Raw genomic sequence first — 14,760 nt, 5'->3', positions numbered from 1 at the left:
CCATGCTCTGGCAATAATTTCTCAGCTAGCCAAGTTCTTTTAGAGCCTGTTTTCCTGGAAGAAGCAATTTGCTGCCTCTTTCATTGGCATCCCGCCCCCTTCCTAGAACATGAATAAAAATGAAATATACCCAAGAAAAATATGCACTCTTATTAGTGTCAAGGCTTATGGGTGGTGGTGGAAACCAGTACAAATTAGTGGAGTGCGGCAGTCTGGACGGAGACCCAGGACCTGAGTGTGGTACATATGTTTTTGTCTTTCTCAGTGGTATCATTATTTTCAACAACCATTGTAACAATTGTGAATCTGAAAGAAAAAAATAGTGATATATAAAATTCAATATGACAAAATAGTGATGGTTTAGCTGGTCTGTCCTTGTTGCAAGAGAGAGCAGGACTGGGGCCCAAGTAACAGGAAGAAAGTTAAAGGGCCCCCAGAGAGACATGTAGTGCCAGTAAGTGGGAAGAAGGGAATAAGAGAGACTGAAGGACAAGCTACAGCAGAACAAGACACAGATAAGATAAGACCTCTAATAACAGTGTCAACAGTAGGAGCATCAGGAAACAGAGATCTGGAGGGGATCAGCCCACTGTGACCTCAAGTGCCCAGAACTGGAGGAGTGGGAGCAGTGATTTCCACCTCCACAACCTGGGCAGACAATGCTCCAAATTCTTAAATAACTTTTCTGCTTCTGAGAGCAGCTCTTGAACATCTTCTGGCTGGCCTGGACACATGAATTTAATTTCAATGAATGAACTTGGGTAGGTAGTTGGGAGTATGTGTTGGTTGTGTGTGGAAGTGACTCTGTGTCCCCTACTCATCACAAAAACCAGAGGGACCCTGATTGAGGGAATAGACCAGCTTCTCCCCTCCCATTCACTGGGGCCTAAATCTACACTTAGCAGCCTTGATTAGGACATAAGGAAGAAAAAAGGTTAAGGTTGAGCAGGGAAGGAAAAAGCACAGCAAAATGCAGACCTAAAAAGCACAAAGTCTGAACTCAATTTTAGAGAAATTTCAAGGAGTGTAGGCCCAAGTCAGGAGGAGCCAAAAGAGGCTCCATTATTTTAGCCCAATGCTCATATTATCTGGAAATCAGTTTTTGGAGAGACAGTTCAACCTTGCATACTGTACCTTTTAGGGGGCGGGGGATATACAAAAGTTGCAACAATGTACAAAAATCTGCAACATACAAAACATGCAACAAGTGTTTCATGGGGGAGGGAACCTAGAGAGGAAGATTAGGACCACAGGTAAGACATTCAGTCTTGAAACCTGAAATTCCTCACCCCATATCATAGAGTAATTCTATCCTCTGCTGAATCGTCTATTGGGTTGTGCAAAGGGAAAATCAGGCTAGCAAAACTCTTCTACTTTAGAGTTAATAGTGTCACATTCTACACTGATGGCAGCATCATTACAGTTAAGCTGGCAACCTTATCACATGACAAAAGAAAGCTGACATGTAGTGAGAGAGAAGCAGCTTTCTCCTTATCTCTCTGCATGACATCGTAGCACTTCCATTCTCCTTCTAGAGGGAGGGAGTCTTAAAAACATGCCCATTGTAAAATGAATTTTTCCAGCTCAACAAAAGACATGCTTTTATGATCATCTCCTTTGGGAAGAGAATTGAAGTGGTTTGACAGCATGTGGAGAGCTAAGGAGAAAGTCGCTTCTCTCCTGCTGTGTGTTGTCTTTCTTTTGTCATGAGATCTACAATGTTTTTTTTTAATAAAAAAATATTAGGATTAGATTGGTTTAGCCATTCTTTATGCAGATGATGTTCACTTCTTTTTCAATGCAAAGCTAAACCATAAACATTACTGTTTTGATTTTTTTTCTTGCACTGCATTTGTTTTCTTGCAAACTCCAATTTATTCATGAAATCATGCTGACGTATTTTCAATTTTATGTATGGTTGTGAAGGCCAAACTAGAACTACCTTCACCTCTCACCATTTGCTAAGAGGAAGAAAGTCTCTGACAGGAAGAAAGTATATTCATTTGAAATGTGGTTCCGGGAAATGTTATATGGATGCCAGGTACTCGCAAAAACATAATTCAATAGTTCCAAGAGTAAATTAAGCCTGAACTTTTCCTAGAAACCAACATGACAAAACTGAACCTATTGTACTTTGAACACATCATAAGTTGACATGATTCATTAGAAGAGATAATAATGCTTAGGAAAATGGAAAAGAGGTAAACCATATATGTTGATTGATTTAATCAAGTAAGCCATGGCCTTGAATTTTCAAGGCTTGAGCAATCTTTTTGATGATAGGAGCTCTTGTGCACAATAGAGAACTGTATTTTCATTACACTGAAATAAAATGGATAATGCATTTATATCTTTATGTTTTCACTCACTCTAGAACAGCTGGCACATAATGCATCTTGCAGTTCCACAGGATTTCTTGTCTTAGGTAACTAACACACATCAGCAAATAGTATAAGTGAGAATGCTATTCAGTACCCTGACTACAATAAGTGCCCAGCATCCATAAATTTGATGCCCTTGAGCATTTTCTCTCCACAGCCACTGTTTCTCTGGTCTCTTTGTAGGCATCTGTGGCAACAAGTATTCCACCAGAAAGCTCTAAGCAGGCTACTGGTAATCATATTACTTATATAATAAAATTATTACTAGTACAGTCCAACTATCTTGTGTCTGATACAGTCAGCTCTCCTAATCCAGTAATTTTTTATTCATGGATTCAAGCATCCACTGCTTGAAAATATTTTTTTTTAAAAAGAATTCCCAAAAGAAAACTTTGATTTTGCCATTTTATATAAGGGCACCATTTTACTATGCCATTACATTTAATGAGACTTGAGCATCCACAGATTTTGTTATCCACCGGGGGTCCTGGAACCAAACCTCAGTGGATAACAAGAACACACTACACTTAGTAAAGCTATTGAGTTCCAGTTATGGATCAAAGAGGTTCATGATCTACCAAACAGAATAACTGTCCAACACAATCAAGTGGACAGCACCGCAGATCAGTTTGAAAGTGTGCACATGGCACAGAAGAATGGTTTGCACATCACCAAAAGTTAAATGGGTTTGTTTCATACATCAGTCTTTTTCAATCTCGTGTACAGAACCATATATAGAAGAGTGAACCATGCAACTTGTTCTTAGATTGATGAGGGTGTGCCAAGCAAGAATGGAAAGCACTTTGCATCTCACAAAGACATGCTTGACTATGACCTTGTAACACTGTTATGTACTCTGATCCAACATACACATCTGCAGCAAGCACCATGGTGTTAAATGACTTGCAGCAGGGATGGGGAATGTGTGACCCTCCAAATGAGGTTGGACTGCAGCTCCCATCCTCCCTTACCATTTGTTATGTTGCCCAGCACTGATGGCAGTTGCAAGCCAATATCACAAGTTTGCCAATCATGACTTTCAAAATAATACAAGAAATGAGTACTTGAAAGAAACACCATTAGTAAGTAAGTTTAAGAAAATAATTGTAATTTTAGTCACGACAAGGAGACAGAAAGACTTTATAAATCTGTATTCTTGAATCAACAAGACTAACCCTTCTATTGCAACAGGGAGAAATTTGGGAGACAGGTAGAGTAAGGGGCAGTACAGACAGGTGGCTAGAAGCCGTCCCTGTAAGCCCCGCATCTGTGCTGCAACATCCACATCCATCCAAAAGGAGCTGCTCTAGATGGCTCCTTTTTTGCACCATCATAACACAGCCCTATGATGCCTCTTCCTCCCAGAGGAGTGTGGGCACTCGGGGGCCTTAAGTCATGAGGTTGTGCCCCGTGTGGACAGGGCCACAGCCTTGTGACATAATGGCGCTGATATTAGGGTTTGGTGCATATAGATGCTGTGCCGTATCAAGCCCTAATATCAGCGCAAACGGCCCGTCTGTATTGGGCCTAAAGCACAATCCTACTCTATTGAATAGGCCAGATTTCCCTTCAGCTATTGTTATCACCAGGCTCAGAGGAACTCACCATTCCTCATTTTGAGAAGATTGTTTTTTATGTCACCATTTTAAAATCCCATTATTTAACACATTATTATTTGCCCTACATACCCATCTCACTATAAAGATCTTTTTTTTTTTTTAGCAATTCCATAGTGGGGGGTGGGAGATTGGATGGTGTAACTACTGCAACATTCTTCCGCCTACTAACTCACTACTAACAGGGAGGAGGAAAGTGTGGAGGAGAGTCCGCTAGCCCCTGTTCTTCTGTCTTACCCATTTGTTTGTCTTTTTAGCTGTCCACATTATCCATATCCTCTCATATTTTACAGATGAAAATCAGGGAACATGTGACTAAGCAACATCACAGTGTGATAAAGATGGCAAAAGATATTAATGAGGAAGAACATACAAGTTGGGAGGAACTGCAGCAGTTTGCTTTTGCCTCTAAGCCTACTAGGGAGGGCAAGATTCTGTTGCCCCCTCTCCCTGAAGTTGAGTTAATTGAGTGCAGACAACTTCTGCCTTTTGAATTCAAGGCAAAAGTCAGACAAATGTTGATCTGGGGTGTTTGGTGGCATTGAAGGCATGAAAATATCCCCGAGGGGCAACATGCAGCCCCAGGAACATACTTTTCCCACCCTTGATATATAAATAAATATTATGCTGATGGTGACAACACAGATCATAGGCATAATTGGATTATTTGTTTCAAGGAGGATGCTCAGTTATCTTAACCAAACATCATAAGCCTCTGTTTTATGAGGAAAAGAAATGCAGATAACAGCTGCCTCAGTAAGTATGTCTCAGTGCTTGGATGAAGGAGGGAGCACAAAACAAAAAACAAACAAAACAAAAATACACTGCAGCTTTGTGTCCCCACAATGAGAAAATGAACCAAATGCAAACAAGACTTGCAAGTTTTGCTGCTAGGTCAAAGCAAGGCCTTTTCACAAGACCTGGCTCCTATACAAAGTTAAAGAAGCTATTTTCCCCCACTAAATTGGTTTTCTTACAAGATCATAGCACTTTTGATGAGAATCTGGACACATACCTTCAATGCTTTATGTCACCCCCAGTGTATGTGGTCACAAATCAGTGAGGACTTGGTGCTCAACAGGAGGAACGTTATTATGGCTTATATGGATGTTCAGAAATTGGCAGGCACGGGCCATCTTGAGAAAATTATACACATCTGAAACGGCTGTTTAGCTTGGCAACTACTATGGAAATCTAACAGTTATATTACTGTTGCCTCTGTTCCAGCCATAACAGCTTTATCTTTATTTATTTTTTTCAACCTGATATGTGCAAGAGAGCAAATCTCTTTCATTAAGAAAGCACTATATTTAATGTCTTCATATGCAGTGGACAACTTGTGGCCCTCCAGATCTTTTTGGACAGCAATTCCCATCATCTGTCACAATTGGCTCTGCAGACCAACATCCTCATTTGTCCTTTTATCTTAGGTAAACATTCAGACCAGTATAACTGTATCTATATGCTCTCATTTGCAAAAATCTCAAGTACACCAAAAGAATATATCTGCTTTCATATAACAGAGTATCCAAAACATCTCACAAATATATAAAATGCAACAATATCCATTTGGGCAGGTGTCCCTTATTATAAGGGGTGTCCCCTGTTTGAGGGCTGGAAAGTTTTTCTGTTATATAGATTAGACAAGATGTGAAATAGATAGATAGATAGATAGATAGATCGGAAAATGAAAAAATCCTGTATTTTTCAGTTTGGGCCCCTTCATAAAGATGTGTGCATCATATAATTTATGAATGTGTAAAATATGCTAATTTTACAGAGAAACACATGGCTCAATTAACTGAAATCAAATCATTTGGTACTTCAGTAGATCACACACTTGTAAATAACCACTTCCTGACTGCCAACTCTACATGACATCAAATTCAACTATCTCCTATTGATATTTTGAAAATCTGGCAATGATGGAAATGACGGGGAGTGGGGGAGTATAATTTCCCTCAGAAGAGACTTCCACAGCCCAGGAGCAGCCATCATGAAGGCCTCTTCTGATAACCTCAGTAAATGTGTGTCTGAGTAGTAGGACCAAAAGAATGTCCCCCGTCATAGATCTCAGGCATAAGACTGTATGGGAGGCAGGGAGGACATGGTCTTTCAGTTACCCTGGACCCAAGTCATGCAGGGCTTGATAAGTCATCACCAGCACTGGTCCATCTGGGTTTAGGGTTATTAAAGACTGATAGTGTCTTTGTAGGATTTGAGCACAGAGGTTCCCCCGCCCCCCCAAGACATACATGAATCTTGCCTGAAACCTTCAACCGTGAACCTATTTTCTTTGCATAAGAGGACTGAACCAGTGGTCTTTGCATGCAGGATTGTGCAATATCACTATGAAATGGCCCTGCCCATTTCCTATACAACTATGAGTTCTAGGCTTCTCACATTTGCTAAGGAACAGCATCCTCTAAACAAGTACAGTATCAGGGACGTAGCTAGGATTTTAGGAAGGGGGGGTCCAGACTAAGTGCCACCATTATAATGGGGCTTGGCTGTGGCAGCGCAGCAGCACACACCATTCATTTTTCTAATGGAAGGGGGGGGGTCCAGACCCCCAGAACCCCCCCCCCCGGCTACATCACTGACTGTATTTCTCTTCCTTAGATTATCTATGCATGTCAAAAACTGACCCATGTACAGCAAAAGGACCATACACATTTTTGCACACCAGCTGTTCATTTGCTTACACTATCTAATTGCCGTTGCTAGTTGACTGCTAGATACAATTTAAAACCCCACAACAGAACCCACAGCATTCCTTTGGATTAACAATAATCTTTATCTTACTCTTTAAATATACAAGTTATGATCTCACAATTGTTCAGTTGAATGTCTGGGTCAAAAATAAAATAAAATAAAATAAAATCCCAGGAACATCTTCATTTCCTTTCTAATCCAAAGATATTTTTGCTACTCACAGCAGACAGACCTTCAAATGTTCAGACTTTTGAATATGCTTTTACTTATATATTTACTCTAACAACTTGCACTCATCTTTTCTATATTAAAATATATCCAAACAGGCTTAACATCACAGAACAAATAAACAATCAAATATTAAATGCACAATTAAGTGTATATATGTGGCTTCAAGCCACCTGTCAATTTATAGCGATCCCATGAATAGCACAGGGTTTTCTTAGACAAGGAATACTCAGAGGCACTTTGCCATGTCCTTCCTCTAAAATTTAGCCTACAGTAACTGATATTCCTTGGCAATCTCCTATCTAAATACTAACCAGGGCTAACCCTGCTTAGCTTCCAAGATCAGATTGGATTTGGTGCTTTCATTACATATGATAAAACAGCACAGTAAGAAAGTGCACAAAAATACAGTTTGAAATAACTTAAAAATTAGGGCTATATTATTTCATTATTATGGGATTTTTCCAGTTCCTTATCTTGAAATAGGAAGAAAGTTGTCTTTCTGCTGTATTTCAAAAAGTGTTTAAAACATGGCAGGGAGATTTTGTTGGCAAGATTAGTTAGAGTGGATTTGCCTTTGTTAACCTCTGAGGCTAAGAGACTGCAACTTACCCATGGTCACTTAGTGGGTTTCCATGGCCAAGCAGGGATTTGAACACCAGAGTTGTAGTCCAGTGACAAACCACTACACCATGGTGGTTGTATAACAACAGTAAGGCCCTGTGCAGACCGGCCATTAAGGCCAACCTGGGGGCAGAGTTGGAACGTGGCATCCACACAATGGATGCCCTGACTCCGCCCTCAGGTCACCATGATGCCACACACCACTCCACCTGGCACATGGCATCACAGTGCTCCTCTGGTGCTGCATCCACATGATGCAGTGCCAAAGGAGCGCCTTCAAGCCGTGGCGCCATGTCTATCCCATTTCAATGCTTCTCATAAACTAATGTCTCCATCCTTCTGTGGCCCTGTTCTTATGCTGCTTGAATTGAATAGAGCAGCCATTCTCAATCTTTTCACCCTGGAAGAACTCAAAATAATTTTCAAAGAACCTTAGTATAAAAATTATTGGTTGAAATCCTGTTGGGCAATTACAAATGCATAACCTAGAGTTAAGCATTCATGGCAGTGTTGTACTGATGATCCCTCCATGAATGTCCTCTGATCTTTACTTCCTGGGAAGCAGCCACTATGACCAACAGAGGTCTGTCTGTTTGCCTGTCACCTGAGAAGCAACTGGCCTATTCTCCCCAGCCCCCATACTCCACACAAGTGATCTCTGCCACAAGGGGCAATTGCAACAGGGATCACGCTTCTGCCTATCATGCCAGAGATTGCTCAAGGGATGGGATGGAACTGTCAGTCAGTTGCTTCCTGATCATCATGGGAACAGACACCCATCAATCACAGTAGCTGCTTCCTGGTGAATGGGGACCTGGGCAGGGGGGATAAAGATGGATTCAGTGCATAGCACTGTAACTACAGTGTTTATGCATACCTAAATCCTGAAGAGGATTCTGGGCATTATGGGACTGTGCAGACCACCCGTAAGAGGTGGCCTGTAACTGCCCCTTGCCAGATCGGAGCCATGGCAACAGCACAGCACGGCCTCGATCTGGCCTTTCTGCAGCACAAAAAGGAGCCGCAAAAAGTGGCTTCTTGTGACCTGGAAAGGGCACTGTAGCTGCCACACTATAGCTTTACAGTGCTCCTTTGGTGTTGTATCATCTGAATGCAGTGGCAGAGGAGCGCCATGACACCATGTACCATGTGATGTGGTGCATGATGTCACAACACCATGGGGGTGGAGTCGGGGCATGCATCATGTGGATGCCATGCCCCAACTCCACCCCCAGTTTTAATGGCCAGTTTGCACAGGCTGTATATCTACAGTATTATGTGTGTTCTTCTACCCAAAGATGGGTCACTTGAAGCCCTCCTGGTGTTGTTGGATTCAACTCCCACCAATCATAGGTAGAACAGTCAATAATGAAGGCTGATGGCAAACTGCAGGCTAATAATATTTGCAAGGCATTTGTTGCCCATCCCTGCACTATCCTATTCAACATGACTGCATTAATATATTGCTGCAGCCTTGCTTCTGACCTTATGGCCTTTCTTTTTAAATTATTTGTGTGTGGGTATGGAGCATTTCTTTCCCACTGGCTGTTGACTCAATAACCAAGAATGTACACTATTCCCATAAATATGGATGAAGACTTGTATTCTCCTTCACAGACAGTAAAGTCCAGAAAGAAAGGACAAGGTTTTCTGGGAGGTGATTTGTAAACAGTGCCCTCCTGTGATCTGTGGGCTTGGCCTTGTCTATGCTGCCTTCACTTCCAAAGGGAAGAAACACAGCAGAAATGTATCACTTCAAAAGGGACAGCAAAAGAAACCAGTGTGTACACAAATAGGTCAGAGCTTGAGCAAGTTCAAAGGGTCTTCAGCCCCTCTGTTGGCATATCATATAATATTTGAAGTCATTTTCAAGGAATAAAAACAAAACATATAGTAGCTTGGTAGGCATGTATGGGCTTGAGTGAGCAGCATTCCCCCACTGCTACTTTCTTTCTCTGCAAGTAGACACAATGTTCTCTCAACTGCTCCTACAACCTCAGAGAAACCCAAGAGGCTGCATAGCATTGCATGAACAAACTGCTGTTTTTCACATTCTTTCGGAAACCCTGGAAAAACAGCTTGGAGTGTGAAAAAGAAAAAGAAAAAAAGCAGCCCTCCTGATCATTTTTCAGTTAGCACAGAAGAGCATCTTAGGTCACTATAACCTTAAAAGCAGAGCAGCTGTTTTCTTTTCACATGGAGAGCAGACAGTTACTAAACTGTGATTCAAATGCACCCTACTATTTAGGTCTCCCTCAAGCATAAGTCATACAAATCTCACATGGACATATGAGGTTTCCACTGAAGCTCTCTCTCTCTCTCTCTCTCTCTCTCTCCATATATATATATATATATATATATATATATATATATATGAGACAATATGCCAGTCTGCATTAATGTCTAAACCCCCATCTGTCCTGTAGCATGATTACAAATACAGAACAAATTTCACAAGGTTCTTGCTAGGTCCCCATCCTCCCAGGGGAGCTTTTCTTAAATTTCATTCATAATCTCACTCCTGCATCCCAGGCCAAGAGATGGAAGAAGGGCAGGTTGCATGACAGAGGGAGGAATGACAGAAAAGATATGGCTTAGAAATCAGTATGGGACTTCATCTTTGTAGGTGCACATACATCAGCAGGGAATAGTACTGAGTAGTTCTGCAATGTCTGTATTTGGCAAGGGCTTGCCATGACTTTACTACATAGGGGAGCCTGTAAAGAGGCAATTGGACATAGGGATCAATGTGCAATGTGCACCAATGTGCATTGGGCACTCCTGATACCCATCCAGACAACAGCAAGGGAGTGCCAATGTGTAGGGTTAGAGTCTGATGCACATTGGGACACTCTTCATCCATTGTGCTTCTGCTATGTAGTGAAGAATATGCACAGTTCTGCAACACAGACCGCAGTATAGAATTGTGGCCATGGTCTCTTGAAATGTGGGACTTAGACTACGCATCTCACAGCATGGTATTCCTCTACAGAGACATACCCTACATATGCCATCATGCTTTGGCCAGGAGAGCTACATTTAACCCTTTGCCTTCCCAGTTTCTTAGGGGTTAGAAAAATATCCTATTTTTTCACACAAGGAAAAGAAAATCTTTTCAGGGCAGTGCTCTTGTCTTTAGGTTTTCTTCCCTTATCCTGTGGCCTTGAGAAAAAAGGACAGTCGCTGAGATATGGAAACTGTAGCCTCAGCTCTAGGACAAGGTAAAGGACAAGGTGGTGGTGGTGGAATAACTGCAGGGGAGAGGAAGGGATGAGAAATTATCCTTCCATGGATCTCCTTCCATTAATTTTTGAGCATCTGCCTTTTCCCATGTTTATTTGTCTGACTTCCTCTCGCTTTTTCTGTGAAAGGACTGCTTCTTAGAATGTGGAGGGAAATCCCAGCTCCTGCTACTCCCTTGCCCTCCCACTGCCCTTCCTTTCACGCTGATCATAAACAGCTTGCTTCAGGGAAGGATGACAGGGGGTTGTATATTAGGCACACAATTTGCTTATATGCACTAAGTTCTAGAACCAGTGGGAATTGAATGAGAGCGAGCATCTCATGGATCAAACAAAACCTCAAGGGGTGATGTCATTAATCCTCTTTGACTCACTAGATAGAATCAAACAGATAAACATACCTCAAAGAAGATGCTCTTTTCTAAAGGGTTAATGCATTTTTCACAGAAAGCTGCAGGAGCTGACATTTCAGATTCTGTCAGGGAATATTTGCTTTAGCTCAGTTTGTGTCGCTGTGAGGTATAGAATCTAGAGCTGGAAGAGACCACAAGGGCCATCCAGTCCAACCCCCTGCCATGCAGGAAATCTAAATCAAAGCATCCCTGACAGATGGACATCTAGCCTGCCTCTGCTTAAAGACCTCCAAAGAAGGAGACTCCACTACACTCCAAGGGAGTGTATTCCACTGTCGAACAGCCCTTACTGTCAGGAAGTTCCTCCTAATGTTGAGGTGGAATCTCTTTTTTCCTGTAGCTTGCATCCATTGTTCCGGGTCCTGTTCTCTGGAGCAGCAGAAAACAAGCTTGCTCCCTCCTCAATATGACATCCCTTCAAATATTTAAACAGGGCTATCATATCACCTCTTAACCATCTCTTCTCCAGGCTAAACATCCCCAGCTCCCTAAGGTGTTCCTCATAGGACAAGGTTTCCAGACTCTTCACCATTTTAGTCACCCTCCTTTGGACACGCTCCAGTTTCTCAATGTCCTTTTTGAATTGTGGTGCCCAGAACTGGACATAATAGTCCAGGTGGGGCCTGACCAAAGCAGAATATAGTGGCACTGTTACTTCTCTTGATCTAGACACTATACTTTTATTGATGCAGCCTAAAATTGCATTGGCCTTTTTAGCTGCCGCATCACACTGTTGACTCATATTCAACTTGTGGTCTACTTGGACTCCTAGATCCCTTTCACATGTAGTTACATTCAGCCAGGTGTCCCCCATCCTGTATCTGTGCATTTTATTTTTCCATCCTAAGTGCAGTGCCTTACATTTCTCCATGTTGAATTTCATTTTGTTAGCTTTGGCTCAGCTTTCTAGTTTATTCAGGTCATTTTGAATTTTGATCCTGTCCTCTGGAGTTGGGGTTGATTCAACTGCTAGTGTGGACTTTAGTCCACCAAATTTCTAGGTAGCTATAGAATCATTACAACATATTTTGCTTCAAGGTAGGAGATTATGGAACAGATATAGTGGTTGTAGGCATGATGAAGATGATGATGACAATAATGGCAATGCTCTGTCATTCATGATATCATATCTTAAAAATTGTGAATGAGAATGCAGAAATCAGCATCAGAAGAAGGAAGTATTCCCAGCAGATCTGTAACCCCATGGATTATGTCCAAGAGTTCTCAGAATCTGTTTTTCTTTCAGTTGGGTAGCTAGAAAAGCGATTGTAGCAATTCCTTTGAATAAATTGATATTTATTTTTTAAAAATTTTAATGAGTATAAAAAACCCCACAAATATAAATTACAGATACATTTAAAAACATATTTACATAACATACATATACATACATACATACATACATATAATTATGTACACTCAATATTTGAGTGCATTGTCTCTAAACACATTATATATAACTCCATCTTCCCCATATCTTTCAGTTTATCTTACATCTGTCTTCACTTATTTTTTCTTCCATCTAATGCACTTATGTATGTCTTTCCCTACCCTTCATTTCTTCATTCTTTTTCAACAATATAATCTTTACAAACTCATTCCATCGTATCAAGTGCCTTTTTCATACATTCTTGTCACTTCCACATACCTTCATCACACTTTCATCACACTCTCTCATACACTTCTAACACCTCCGCATACCTTCTACCTTTATACTTACCTTCTCTAACTTACTTTGTTATTCATTCATACTTCCTCTGTTGTTATGAGTCCATTTTTTGCCACCTACATGCTCTTCTTTAAGAATAGCATAATTTCATGTAACAGTCTACTTTGTTTCCTACATATTCCTTCAAAGAATCACACTCATATAAATTATACCTACAGATATTAATTAAGCAACTTTCATATATTCAGGAAGTAAACCTCCATTTGCACAGTTGTGTATTTAATCATTCTTTAAAATCTCTATATCCCTCACTTTCCATGTTTTTTTAAAAAAATTTTTACCAGTTGTAAATTGGCCTAATCATTTGTGTTTTAGTAATTGAGAGGCAGTGCAGACCATCCTTAAGGGGTGGCCTACAGCTGCCTCTGGCTGCGCCGGATCGGGGCCGTGACAACCACAAGCCACAGCTCTGATCTGGCCTTTCCAGGGTGCAAAAAGGAGCCACAAAAAGCAGCTCCTTTTTATACCCTAGAAACAGTGTGATAGCTATGGCGCTGTAGCTTTAAGGCACTCCTTTGGCTTATGTCATGTGGATGCAATGCCAGAGGAGTGCCGTGATGCTGCACACTGTATGGAGCAGTGTGTGGTGTCACACCATGCCGGGGACAGAGTTGGGGCATACGTCATGCAGGCACCATGCCCTGACTCTGTCCCTAGGCTGGCCTTAATGGCTGGTGTGCACAGTCCTGTGTTAGTTTGTCCATTTCAGTCCCATCATGCACTTTAAAAAGCCATTCTTCCTTTTTGGGGGCATCTTTTATTTTACATTTTGGGGCAAATGTAATTCTTCCTATAGTTACAATGTAGAATAAGATTTTTTCCTCTAATGATGAAGATGATGATGACAATAATGACAATGCTCTGTATTGTATGATACCATATCTGAAAATTTGTGAATGAGAATGAGAAAAGCAGCATCAGAAGAAGTATTCCCTGCAGATATGTAACCATATGGATTATGTCCAAGAGTTTTGAGAATCTGTTTTTGTTTCAGCTGGGTGGCTAGAAAAAAAATTGTAGCAATCCCTTTGCCACGAGTTTGGGGGGAGGGAAGCTCTAGAGCATATTTAGTCTTCAATTCATATTTATTTAACCATGACAGGATGGTGTGGTGGATGAATTTGGACTTTTCCTATCCCATCACATTTCTACTTAGTCGGAAAATACTCTCAGGCAATTCTTTGGTAATAAGTTGTATCAAAATATTTGAAGGTATCCAGTACCATCTGTGAGGGAGCCGACATGATTTAGGGGATTATCACATGGAGGCACTTATGTGGGTGAAACGTTGCTGAACTGTTTCAGAAATGCAAAGGTGGAACTATCCCATTATTAAAAATTGCCTTCTCTGTGAACGCTTCATCAATGGAAGGAAAGCGAAAGGCCTCAATTATGTTTTTGAAGCACGATGGATGATCCTCTCTGTGATAAGGTCCATAGTTATCTCAACCATAAAGCTATGATGAGGCAACGAAGGGGGAATCCCTGAGCACGTATTTGGCAAAGAAACACTGCATACAAATGTCTCTTTATCAAATCCCAGAAGACATGAATCCAACATCAACAACTCAAGGGCTATTGTATGGTGGGAATGTGTATGCTGAGGATAAGATCAACTTTAAGAACAAAGCCATTTTGATTTCAAATGATGGGAAGGCTGCTATTCCAGCCTGTATGTCTCTGAATTCATAAACAACAAATGTAGAAGGACTAAAAAGTTTTAATTCTACAAAACAGACTTCTTTAACTTTTAAATAGAGAGGTAGGAACAGTCTGGGAAATACTGAGACCTCAACAGAGTGGAGTCATCAA

The sequence above is a fragment of the Sceloporus occidentalis genome, unplaced genomic scaffold (genome assembly GCF_023333645.1).
Source record: "Sceloporus occidentalis isolate IW3139 unplaced genomic scaffold, rSceOcc1.0.p SCAF_2, whole genome shotgun sequence".
In the NCBI taxonomy this organism is placed as follows: Eukaryota; Metazoa; Chordata; class Lepidosauria; order Squamata; family Phrynosomatidae; genus Sceloporus; species Sceloporus occidentalis.
Note: the sequence above shows the minus strand (reverse complement) of the source record.